The sequence below is a fragment of the Tachypleus tridentatus genome, chromosome 12 (genome assembly GCF_004210375.1).
Source record: "Tachypleus tridentatus isolate NWPU-2018 chromosome 12, ASM421037v1, whole genome shotgun sequence".
In the NCBI taxonomy this organism is placed as follows: domain Eukaryota; kingdom Metazoa; phylum Arthropoda; class Merostomata; order Xiphosura; family Limulidae; genus Tachypleus; species Tachypleus tridentatus.
Genome location: NC_134836.1, coordinates 67,864,652 through 67,876,736, shown reverse-complemented (window position 1 = coordinate 67,876,736; position 12,085 = coordinate 67,864,652). Strand labels below are relative to the sequence as shown.

Below are 12,085 nucleotides of genomic sequence, written 5' to 3'. Positions count from 1 at the left end.
TCACTCAGATAAAAAAAATGTCCTGTAATATAATAACTCAGATCTTTTCTCAAAATCTCACTCAAAAGTAGAATGTTCTGTAAAATAATAACTCAGATCTTGTGTCAACTCCAACTCAGAAGCAGAATGACTGCGAAAAAATAACTCAGTTCTTTTGTCGACTCTCACGGAATTAAAGAATATCCTGTAAAATAATAACTCAGTTCCTCTGTCGACTCTCTCTCAGATGAAGAATGTTCTGTAAAATAATAACTCAAACCTTCTGGCAACTCTCACTCAGTTGAATAACATCCTCTAATATAAAAACGCAGTTCCCCTGTTGACTCTCACTCATATGAAAAATGCCCTGTAAAATAGTAATTCAGTTCCTCTTTCACTGTCACTAAGATGAAGAATGTACTGTAAAATAATAACTCTGTTCTTCTGTCAACTCTCACTCACTTCAAGAATGTCCTATTAAATAATAACTCAGTTCTTCTGTTGACTCTCACTCAATTGAAGAATGTAAAGTAAAATAACAACTCGCTCCCTCTGTCACCTCTCATGCAGTTAAGGAATGTCCTGTAAAATAATAACTCAATTATTCTTTTGATTTTCAGTCACATGTAGAATGTACTGTAAAATAATAACTCAGTTCCTCTGTCGACTCTCACTCAGATGAAGAATGTTTTGTAATATAATAAGTTACTTCTTCTAATGGCTCTCACTCAATGAAAAATATCCTGTAAAATAATAACTCGGTTTTTCTGTCGACTCTCACTCAGTTGAAGAATTGAAGAATGTTCTGTAAATTATAACTCAGTTCTCCTGTAAACTCTCAGTCAGATGAAGAAACTCCTGTAAAATTATACCTCAGTTCCCTTGTCAAATCTCATTCAGATGAAGAAACTCCTGTAAAATAATAAGTCATTTTCTCTGTCAACTCTCACTCAGATAAAAAATGTCCTCTAAAATAATAACTCAATTCCTCTGTCAACTCTCACTCACTTGAAGAATGTCCTATAAAATAATAACTCAGTTAATCTGTTGACTCTCACTCAGATGAAGAATGTAATGTAAATTAATAACTCACTCCCTCTGTCAACTCTCACTCAGTTGAAGAATGCTCCATTAAAAAAATAACTCAGTTCTTCCATCCACTCCAAGATAGTCCTGTAAAATTAAAACTCAGTTCCTCTGTAGACTCTCACAAAGGTGAAGAATGTGCTGTAAATATAATAACTCAGTTAGTCTGTCGACTCTCACTCAGATGAAGAATGTCGTGTAAAATAATAAGTCATTTTCTCTGTCAACTCTCACTCAGATAAAAAATGTCCTCTAAAATAATAACTCAGTTATTCACTCTACTTTCACTCACTTCAAAAATGTCCTGTAAAACAATAACTCACTCTCTCTGTCAATTCCTACTCAGTTCTAGAATGTCATGCAAAATATTACAATTCTTGTGCTTGCAATGAGATGTATAATGTCCTGTGAAATAATAACTCAGTTCTCCTATCAACTCAAACTCAAATCAAGAATGCCCTGAAAAATAATAGCTCAGTTCTTCTGTCAACTTTCAATCAGTTGAAGAAAGTCCTGTAAAATAATAAGTATGTTCCTCTGTCGACTCTCACTCAGATGAAGAATGACCTGTAATATAATAACTCAGTTCTCCTATGAACTCCCACTCATATGAAAAATGTAATATAAAATAATAACTCTGTTCCATAATTGACTCTCACTCAGATGAAGAAAGTTCTGTAAAATAATAACTCAATTCTTATGTCGACTTTAAATAAGTTGAAGAATGTTCTGTACATTATAACCCAGTTCTCGTGTCAACTGTCACTCAGATTAAGAATGTCCTGTAAAATTATACCTGAGTAACTCTGTGGATTCTCACTCAGATGAAGAATGTCCGATAAAATAATAACTCAGATCTTGTGTCAACTCCAACTCAGAAGCAGAATGATCTGTGAAAAAATAACTCAGTTCTTTTGTCAACTCTCACAAAATTAAAGAATGTCCTGTAAAATAATAACTCAGTTACTCTATTGACTTTCACTCAGTTGAAGAATGTCCTGTAATATAATAACTCAGTTCCTCTGTCGACTCTCTCTCAGATGAAGAATGTCCTGTAATATAATAACTCAGTTCCTCTGTCGACTCTCTCTCAGATGAAGAATGTTCTGTAAAATAATAACTCAAACCTTCTGGCGACTCTCACTCAGTTGAATAACATCCTCTAATATAAAAACTCAGTTCCCCTGTTGACTCTCACTCATATGAAGAATGCCCTGTAAAATAGTAATTCAATTCCTCTTTCACTGTCACTAAGATGAAGAATGTAATGTAAAATAATAACTCTGTTCCTCTGTCGACTTTCTCTCAGATGAAGAATGTTCTGTAAAATAATAACTCAAACCTTCTGGCAACTCTCAATCAGTTGAAGAATGTAATGTAAAATAATAACTCACCCCCTCTGTCAACATTAACTTAGTTAAAGAATGTCCTGTAAAATAATAACTCAATTCTTCTGTCGACTCTCACTCAGTTGAAGAATGTTTGTGAATTATACCTCAGTTCCCTTATCAATTCTCACTCAGATGTAGAAGATTCTGTAAATAATAACTCAGTTCCTCTTTCACTGTTACTGAGATGAAGAATGTACTGTAAAATAATAACACTGTTCTTCTGTCATCTCTCACTCACTTCAAAAATGTCCTATAAAATAATAACTCAGTTCCTCTGTCAACTCTCATTCAGATGAATAATGTCAAGTAAAATAAAAACTCAGTTCTTCTGTTGACTCTGATTCAGCTGAAATATGTCCTGTAAAATATAACTCAATTCTTCTGTAGACTTTCAATCAGATGTAGAATGCTCTTTAAAAAATGACTCAGTTCTTCCATCCACTCCCACTCAGATGAAGAATGTCCTGTAAAATTAAAACTCAGTTCCTATGTAGACTCTCACAAAGATGAAGAATGTGCTGTAAATATAATAATTCAGTTGGTCTGTAGACTCTCACTCAGATGAAGAATGTCCTGTAAAATAATAACTAAGCTCTTCTGACGACTCCCACTCAATTGAAGATTGTCCTGTAAAATAATAACTGAGTTCCTCTGTCGACTCTCACTCAAATGAAGAATGAACTGTAAAATAATAACTCAGTTATTCAGTTGACTCTAACTCACTTCAAGAATGTCCTGTTAAACAATAACTCACTCTATCTGTCAATTCCTATTCAGTTCTAGAATGTCATGTGAAATAACACAATTCTTCTGTCGACTTTCAATGAGATGTAGAATGTCCTGTAAAATAATAACTCACTTCTCCTATCAATTCAAACTCATATCAAGGATGCCCTGAAAAATAATAACTTGGTTTCTCTGTTGGCTCTCACTCAGTTGAAGAATGTGCTGTAAAATAAAAACCCAGTTCTTCTGTTGGCTCTCACTCAGTTGAAGAATGTGCTGTAAAATAATAACTCAGTTCTTCTGTCGACTCTCACTCGGATGACAAATCCCGTGTAAAAAATAACTCAGTTCCTCTGTCGATTCTCACTCAGTTGAAGAATGTCCTGTAAAATAATAATGTGCTCCCTGTGTTGACTCTCACTCAGTTGAAGAATATTCTGTAAAATAAAACCTCAGTTCTTCTATCGACTCTCAATCAGATGAAGAATGTCCTGTAAAATAATAACTCATTTCTTCTGTCGACTCTCACTCAGTTTAAGAATGTTCTGTTAATTATACCTAGGTTCTCCTGTCAACTCTTAGTCAGATGAAGAAAGTCCTGTAAAATTATACCTCAGTTCCCTTGTCAACCCTCATTCAGATGAAGAAACTCCTGTAAAATAAGTCAGTTTCTCTGTCGACTCTCACTCAGTCGTAAAATGTACTGTAAAATAATAATTCACGCCCTCTGTTTACTCTCACTCAGTTGAACAATGTACTGTAAAATAATAACTCAATTCTTCTGTCGACTTTCAGTCAGACGAAGAATGTGCTGTAAAATATACCTCAGTTCCCTTGTCAACTCTCACTCAAATGAAAAATTTACTGTAAAATAATAGCCCGGTTATTCAGTCGACTATCACCCACTTCGAAAATGTCCTGTAAAACAATAACTCAGTTCGCTCTCTCGACTCTCACTCAGTTGTAGAATGTCCTGTAAAATAATAATTCAATTCTTCTGTCGACTTTCCATCAGATGAAGAATGCCCTGTGAAACAATAACTCACTTTCTTTGTCGACTCTCACTCAGACGAATAATGTCAAGTAAAATAATATCTCAGTTCTTATGTCGACTGTCACTCAGATGAAGAATGTCCTGTAATATAATAACTCAGTTCCTCTGTAAAGAAAAAAGGCTACTAGGTGGTTATATCGGTCTTTGGAACGATCCAGAGCTAAGTTATTGCAAACTAAAGTAAATGCACATTTGTGATGAAAACAAACTTAGCTGATACATGGAAATATCTGAATGCGTATTCACAAAGTGATAAGCAAATAAATACGTGATGACGAGAAACCCACTCGAAGTAAAAATGTTTCTCAGGATAGCAGGTATGGGAATTAACACTTTTACTAAGAAAGCAGCGTAAAATGTTTCGACTTTTTTATGTTGTTCACTACTTTACTTTAATAAAAGTTTTGATACCCATACCAGCCGCCTTGAAATACAAGTAAATAAACAGTTGTGAACGAACTGCTCATGCGTATTTTAGACCAACATAATATCGAGAACTTCCACAGTAATTGTGTTTAAGACAATATTTATTTCTTTAAAGAAATTACAAATGGGTTATGTGTACGTTGCTGTGAAATTCTTTTCAAATAAAAACTAAAGTTAAACTCGAAACCAGTCGTCATGTGAATACAATAACATAGTGCCATCCTGTAGCAAACTCGATACATTACACATAGATAGTTTCGTCTATAATCGTTTACAAGCGTAAAGCAACTGGGCTATCTGCATGAGTTTGAAAGGAAAATCCAGGACAGAATTCGGACTCCTCACACAAAGGCCTTTCAAACAACACAGGGTTTGTAGCGTTTGATAAAGACACTTAGACAAACGTTCTTCACAGAAAAAAGCAACATATTATTTATAGAGATTAAAAATGTACGTCAAATACGTAACTGGAATACAATTTCGAATTTAAATAAAATTATTTCTCAATATTTGCTGTAAAAGTTGTAACACATAAAAAATGTCTATCACCAGTTTGTAAACTTCAGCTGTTTGTTTGTTAGTAAGCACAAAACCATTCAGTGAGTTATTTGTGCTTACTGAATATTATAACTGCCTTGAGTGTTTGAAAACCCATGAGAATTACAACTCCCTTGTGTGTTTCACAAACATTGAAGATTACACCTACCTTGAATGTTTGACTGACCCTTGAAGATTAGAAATATATTGTATATTTAACAACTCCTAAAAATTACAACTACCTTCTATGTTTGAAAACCCTGAAGGTTACACTTACCTGGTACGTTTGACAACCCGTGTATGATTACATTACCTTGTATTTACAAACCAATGAAGATTACAACTTCCTTGTACGTTTCACAGACCCCTAGAGATTACAATCACCTTGTACAGACGTCTGACAACCTCTGAAGATTACAACTACTTTGTATGTTTGACAACTCTTGAAGATTACAACCACCTTGTATGTTTGACAGACACCTGAAGATTATAACTACTTTGTATGTTTGAAAACCCCTAAAGACTACACCTACCAAGTACGATTGACAACACCAGTAAGATTATAATCACCTTGTATGATTTACAAACTAATGAAGATTATAACAACCTGGTACGTTTGACAACTCTTGAAGATTACAACTACGTTGTATGATTTACAAACCAATGAATTACAACTGCCACATGCGTTTCACGAACCCCTGAATAGTACAACTACCTTGTATGTTTGGCAACTGCCTGAAGATTATAACTACCTTATATGTTTGACAACTCCTGAAGATTACAATTGCTTGGTATGTTTGACAGACCCCTGTAATATTACAGTTACCTTGTATGCTTTACAGACCAATGAATATTGCAACTTCCTTCTACGCTTTCACAGACCCTGAAAATTATAACTACCTGGTATGTTTGACAACCTCTGAAAATTACGACTACCTTGTACATTTGATAACTCTTGAAGATTAGAACTACATTGTATGATTAACAAACCAATGAAGATTACAACTTCCTTGTACGTTTCACAGACTCCTGGAGATTACAACTACTTTGTATGTTTGATAACCCCTGAAGATTACAACTACCTTGTACATTTGATAACCCCTGGATAATAGAAGAACCTGTATGTTTGACAGCCCCTAAAGATTAACACTTCCTTTCAAAATAAATTACGAAAAGTACATTCTTTAAAAACCTAAGTATGAACTTGTATGTGCTTGTTGTTAAGAGAAAAGACATACTGTGAGCTATGTATGTCACGCTCACAGCTGGTGTTACAACCTGGCTTTTAGCGTTATAAGCCTTCAAGCTAACCGTTAAGCCACTGGGGGATTTAGTCATCTAAATACATTAAAAAGACTAAAAAACTAGAAATTCGTTGTCTTTTAACACCAGCAATAAAATAAAAATCATCTATTGTAAATCAGTATATATATAAAAGCCAAGTGTCATTAGGTCACACTAGATTTTCAAAATTTAGTTACAATAAGTCCAACTCATTGGATTACTCATTCTCATTTTACTTGAATCTAATCACTAATGTTAATTTAAACAGCTTCTAAATTTTAGCAGTTTTTATGTTATATAAAAGCCTGTCAAAAAGGTTGCTCCAAGGACTACATCAGACATGACGTTATGTGATTGACACCACATCTTCAACATCATTATGACGTCAGTATACTAGGTAGGATCCGAAATGGCAACTTGGTACGAGAGAAGTAAATCCAACATTAGCACAAATCTATTATCATGAACTATTACAACAAATCCTAGGTTAAAATAGACTACGATACTGTTTGTCCGTAGCAATAGGACAAACAGATGAACAGGTGTATATGTAATCACGTGGTCATCCCACGTTTTAGTCTTTTATACAAAGATACCAACCAGTATGTACCATTATTTTATAGATTGTTTAGGCATAGTATCCATTAGTATGCATCATATTTGTTCAGTTATGTGTACTGTATTCTGGAGAACTATATACCAACTTTGTTTAGTAATACGTGGTGGATTCAGGAGTAACAGGTAGCATGTTTGCTTTGTTGTATGTACTGGATTCAGGAGCAATATGTACCATCTTTATTCAGTTATATGTATGGATTCAGGAGCAATATTCAGCGTGTTTGTTTTGTTATGTGTTGTGGAATCAGGAACAATACGTATCATGTTTGTTCAGTTACGTGTTGTGGAATCAGGAACAATACGCATCATGTTTGTTCAGTTACGTGTTGTGGATTCAGGAACGATATGTAGAATGTTTGTTTATTGATATGTAGGGATTCAGGAACATGTGACACGTTTGTTTAGTTATATCTAGTGGATTCAGGAACAATATGTAGCACGTTCGTTTTATGTAATGGATTCACGAACAATATATAACATGTTTGTTTAGTTATATGTTGTGTATTCAAAAACAATATGTAGCATGTTTGTTTAGTTATATTTAATGGATTCAGGAGCAATATGTAACACATTTGTTTAGTCACGTGTAATGGATTCAGGAACAAAATGTCGTTATATGTAGTGTATTCATGAGCAATATATAGCGTTTGTTTACTTATATGTAGTGGATTCAGGAACAATATGGGGAACGTTTGTTTTCTTATATGTAATGAATCCAGGAACAATATGTAGTTATATGTAGTGGATTCATAAGCAATATGTAGCATGTTCATTTTGTTATATGTAGTGGATTAAGGAACAATATGGGGAACGCTTATTTTGTTATATGTAATGGATTCGGGAACAATATGTAGTTATATGTAGTAGATTCAGGAGCAATATGTAACATGTTTGTTTTGTTATATGTAGTGGATTCAGGAACAATATGTAGTTATATGTAATGGATTCACAAACAATATGTAGCATATTTGTTTGTTATATGTAGTAGATTCAGAAATAATATGTAGCATGTTTGTTTTGTTATTGTGGTGGATTCAGGAACAATATGGGGAACGTTTGTTTTATTATATGTAGTGGATTCAGGAGCAATATGTAGCATGTTTGTTTAGTTATATGTAGTGGATTCAGAAACAATATGCAACATGTTTGTTTTGTTATATGTAGTGGATTCAGGAACAATATGGGGAACGTTTGTTTTATTATATGTAGTGGATTCAGGAGCAATATGTAGCATGTTTGTTTAGTTATATGTAGTGGATTCAGAAACAATATGCAACATGTTTGTTCAGTTATATTTAGTGAATTCAGGAAATATATGTAGCACGTTTGTTTAGTTATATGTAGTGGATTCAGGAACAATATGTAACATGTATGTTTATTTATATGTAGTGGATTCAGGAACAATATGTAACATGTATGTTTAGTTATATGTAGTGAATTCAGGAAACTGCATTTATTTTATATGTTTCCGTTATTTGTTTCTCGTCATTTTGGATGTGTTTTTACGATAGTAACAATATAACAAACAGACCAAGGTTTGAAATCTGTAGTTACTGCTGTCACTATGTCAGCTCCAGAACTTAAAACGTTGTCACCTGAGGAATTGGTAAAGAAACGTACCATGATGTTTCTTTAACTGCATGGTCTATAACAATGCCATGAGAAAACCGTAAACCTTACGCCAAGTCATGTTTTCCAATAACTTTAAACACCCAAACAACAACATGTTATGCAAAAACTTATTATTTTAGATAGTAACATCGTTATGTGTAACTTTGGGTTCATAAACTGTTCCTCCAAACCATCTGTCAAAAGGTAATAATGACTTACTACTGGAATGAGTTTACAACATCGATAAAGCTTAATAAAGCACTTTGTCAAACTACTGCCAGATATGTTCATTACACACTCTCATTAGCCTTACTTAGTACGTCTTTTCTTACGTCGTTTGGAAGTATGAGGAAATCTTACACTAGATGGAGCAACATTACATTAACACTTCCTATTACAAGTCTCCATCTTGACTTAGATATTTAGATGGTAATTTTACCTTATTAAAACGAATATCACATAAAAATACAATTTATAGTTAAAAATAAAACTAAATATACATTAAATATTTCAAATGATAATACGACCCACTCAATGCTCCACTACTAAAATTCGGATAAAAAACATGCAAAAGAAATTACACACTCTTGGTTTTGAATAATATAATCTACCGGAATCATGACGTTCGTTTAGCATACACTATATGTACCAGAGAAAACATCAATGAATAACTTATTTATTTCAAAGATCTACTACCATTAACCAATTCTCTATCACAAATACTTACACAATTACCAATTTTAAAATATTTAAGACAGTTCACACCTGTCTTCACTTTTCTTTCATCATGAATCAACCTGATAAAAACCCTTATAATAAAGTTTGCTATTTGTTTAACTTAGCACTCACTTTTATGGGGACTGCATTTCCTAGATGATCACATTTAATCACATCATAAGAAATCAAAACGTCTTTTATAGCACCAGTTGTAATAATCGCACAACTGCAGTTACTATATTCAAACACTGTTGCTTGCTTAAAACAACTAGAAAATATGTCAATAATGTTTTCAGGGATTTTTAAATAAAAATCTCAAACAAACGTGGATATAAAATGACTTTCAAAATTTAACTAAAAATTATTTCCTAAATTTCCATATCTCACGAGATGAATTAAACAACACGTCACCGAATAGGACGTAAAACTTGTGTAGTCGGGTAATGTGGTCAACTGTCAACCTAAAAACGAAAGATAATATTCTGTTGACGTCAATATTTAAAATTTCATACTATCCGTTCATCAGCACATCAGCACGTTACAAACACGTTGTTGTGACGACATTTTTTGCTGGCACTGAATTGGTTTGTCGCGCTATGAATCTTTGGCACATTTCTCCAAATGATAGTTTCACTCTCATAACCTTTCTGCATTACATATTACTGTGAAATCACACATATAATCATTCTTTAAAAGCAATTTTCATTTATTTATAATCCAAACTATATTATATGACTTACTGATATCACCATAGACTATGTTTTTTGATTAAATACTTAATATAACTTATTACCTAATAATACTAACCCTTTTGAACAGATACCAAGTCGAAGAAACAAAGCAAGAGTGAAGCCCTTACGTTTTACAGCGAAGCGCGTGATAATAAAAACTTACTGCTTCCACATTTCACTGAACCAGCATGCTTGTCTATAGCAAACCTTAACTCGCAGCATGAAAACGACTGTGCTATTCGCTACTTACAATCACTAAAGCGATTCTCTAAAAAACAGAGAATTCTCTACAATTTCACTGTGACATCATCCAGCCTCTCCATCTTAACCATGCTCTTGGCACGTGCTAACAGGCATCACCCAACGTGCACAGGTTTGTGAACTGGGGACCAATTGCTAATTTCCCCTAAACAATTATTACTTTCGCTCACAATTCTCGAGAATTTAGTAGAGACATAAAAAAGCTCACAATACATATATATCTTAAACTACAGAAGAAATAGACTTCGAATAGCATTGTTCCCCGCTGGTACAGCGGTAAGTCTGCGGATTTATAACACTAATTCAGGGGTTCGATTCCCCTCGCTGGAGACAGTAGATAGACAGATCTGGCTTTGTTATAATAAAACACACAATTACACACTTGATTAACATTACACTACACGTGGCATCTCTGTTCATAATAAGTATAAAATGTACCGTTACTTCTCGTTCGTGCCTCCCCCTAGTGACTCAGCGGTATGTCTGCGGACTTACAACACTAAAACCGGCTTTCGGTGGGCAGAGCACAGATGGCCCATTGTGGAGCTTTGTGCTTAATTCAAAACAACTTCTCGTTCCGTATCGATAATTTACTGGAAAACAGCATTTACTACACTTTATGTTTCAAACACATTTGAAAAAGTCTGAAACTAGAGTGGTAATTTTTAGGTTTTATTCTATTTCAGAACTTCTGAGCTGATTAAAAATAACAAAGAAATAATTGCTTTAGGATTCGACATTTAAAAAACACTTACAATATACATCAGTATCCCACAATCCAATAATATTGAACATTTGGGTGTGCATTCTTGTGTTTATATTTAACATACAACGACTGTTCTAGTCATATATAGTTTCCTATAGCTGTATTCTTGTGTTTATACTTGATATACTATGACTGTTCTTGTGATACAAGTTGACTAAAGATATTCTTGTGGCTTATACTTGATAAATAATGACTGGCATTGATATGAGATTTATGTAAGTTGATGTCACGTTTTACACTGAGAATTAAATATATTTTTAAGATAACATGCTTTATTCCATTGTGTATGTATTGTAAACTGGTAATGTTTATCTGTGAGGCTTATTTCATCACATGTTCGAGGCTTATTTAGACTGAGAACTGAACTGTCAAACTTTTGGAATCTAGCCCTGCACATGGCTTGATAAGATATATTTTGAATATTGCGATTTGTTTATTCGCTAGATGGGCCCACCAACAAATACTAATGTTACTAAACACGCTTTAATGGTTTCTGTCGTGAACAAATTATTTTTTCTTATTCGGAATTTCCAGTCCACTTACCGATAAAACAAACGTTGTATTTCTTTAATTTCAAATTTACGATTACAGTGACAAACGTTCACCCACAGGCCTAACTTTAGAAATAACTATTCAACTGGATCGTAGAAGTTCAGGTACATATCAAACTCTTTAAATGTATATGTACACTAACATTAACGACAAGTAGACAGATGAAGTGACAGTTTTATATTTCAATAAGTAGTTCTTGAAGTGAATGTCAGTTATTGATTGACGAGTCGGTAAAAATTCTTGTTAAAATTAATTAACCAAATACTGACACAGTAATGAATAACATAAAAAGATGCTGAAATGTTGCAACATTTAAATTTGAGGTAATGTCAGACGTACTTGTTTA

The 12,085-nt window shown here is 33.6% G+C and overlaps 1 protein-coding gene across 8 annotated transcripts in view; it reads right to left on the bottom strand.

Moving 5' to 3' along the window:
* Positions 1-12,085, bottom strand: part of LOC143233471 (sodium-dependent phosphate transporter 1-B-like) — a 54,690-nt gene that overhangs the window by 41,815 nt on the left and 790 nt on the right. The window contains exon 1 of one of the 8 annotated variants that reach the window (XM_076469739.1): positions 10,411-10,886. The exons of 3 other annotated variants lie outside the window; for them this stretch is intronic. The gene's annotated coding sequence lies outside the window, so the exon portion shown is untranslated. Of the gene's footprint in view, positions 1-9,561; positions 9,859-10,236; positions 10,887-12,085 lie in introns of those variants that run through there. 4 more of the 8 variants (XM_076469734.1, XM_076469737.1, XM_076469741.1 and 1 more) reach the window with 4 other exon arrangements.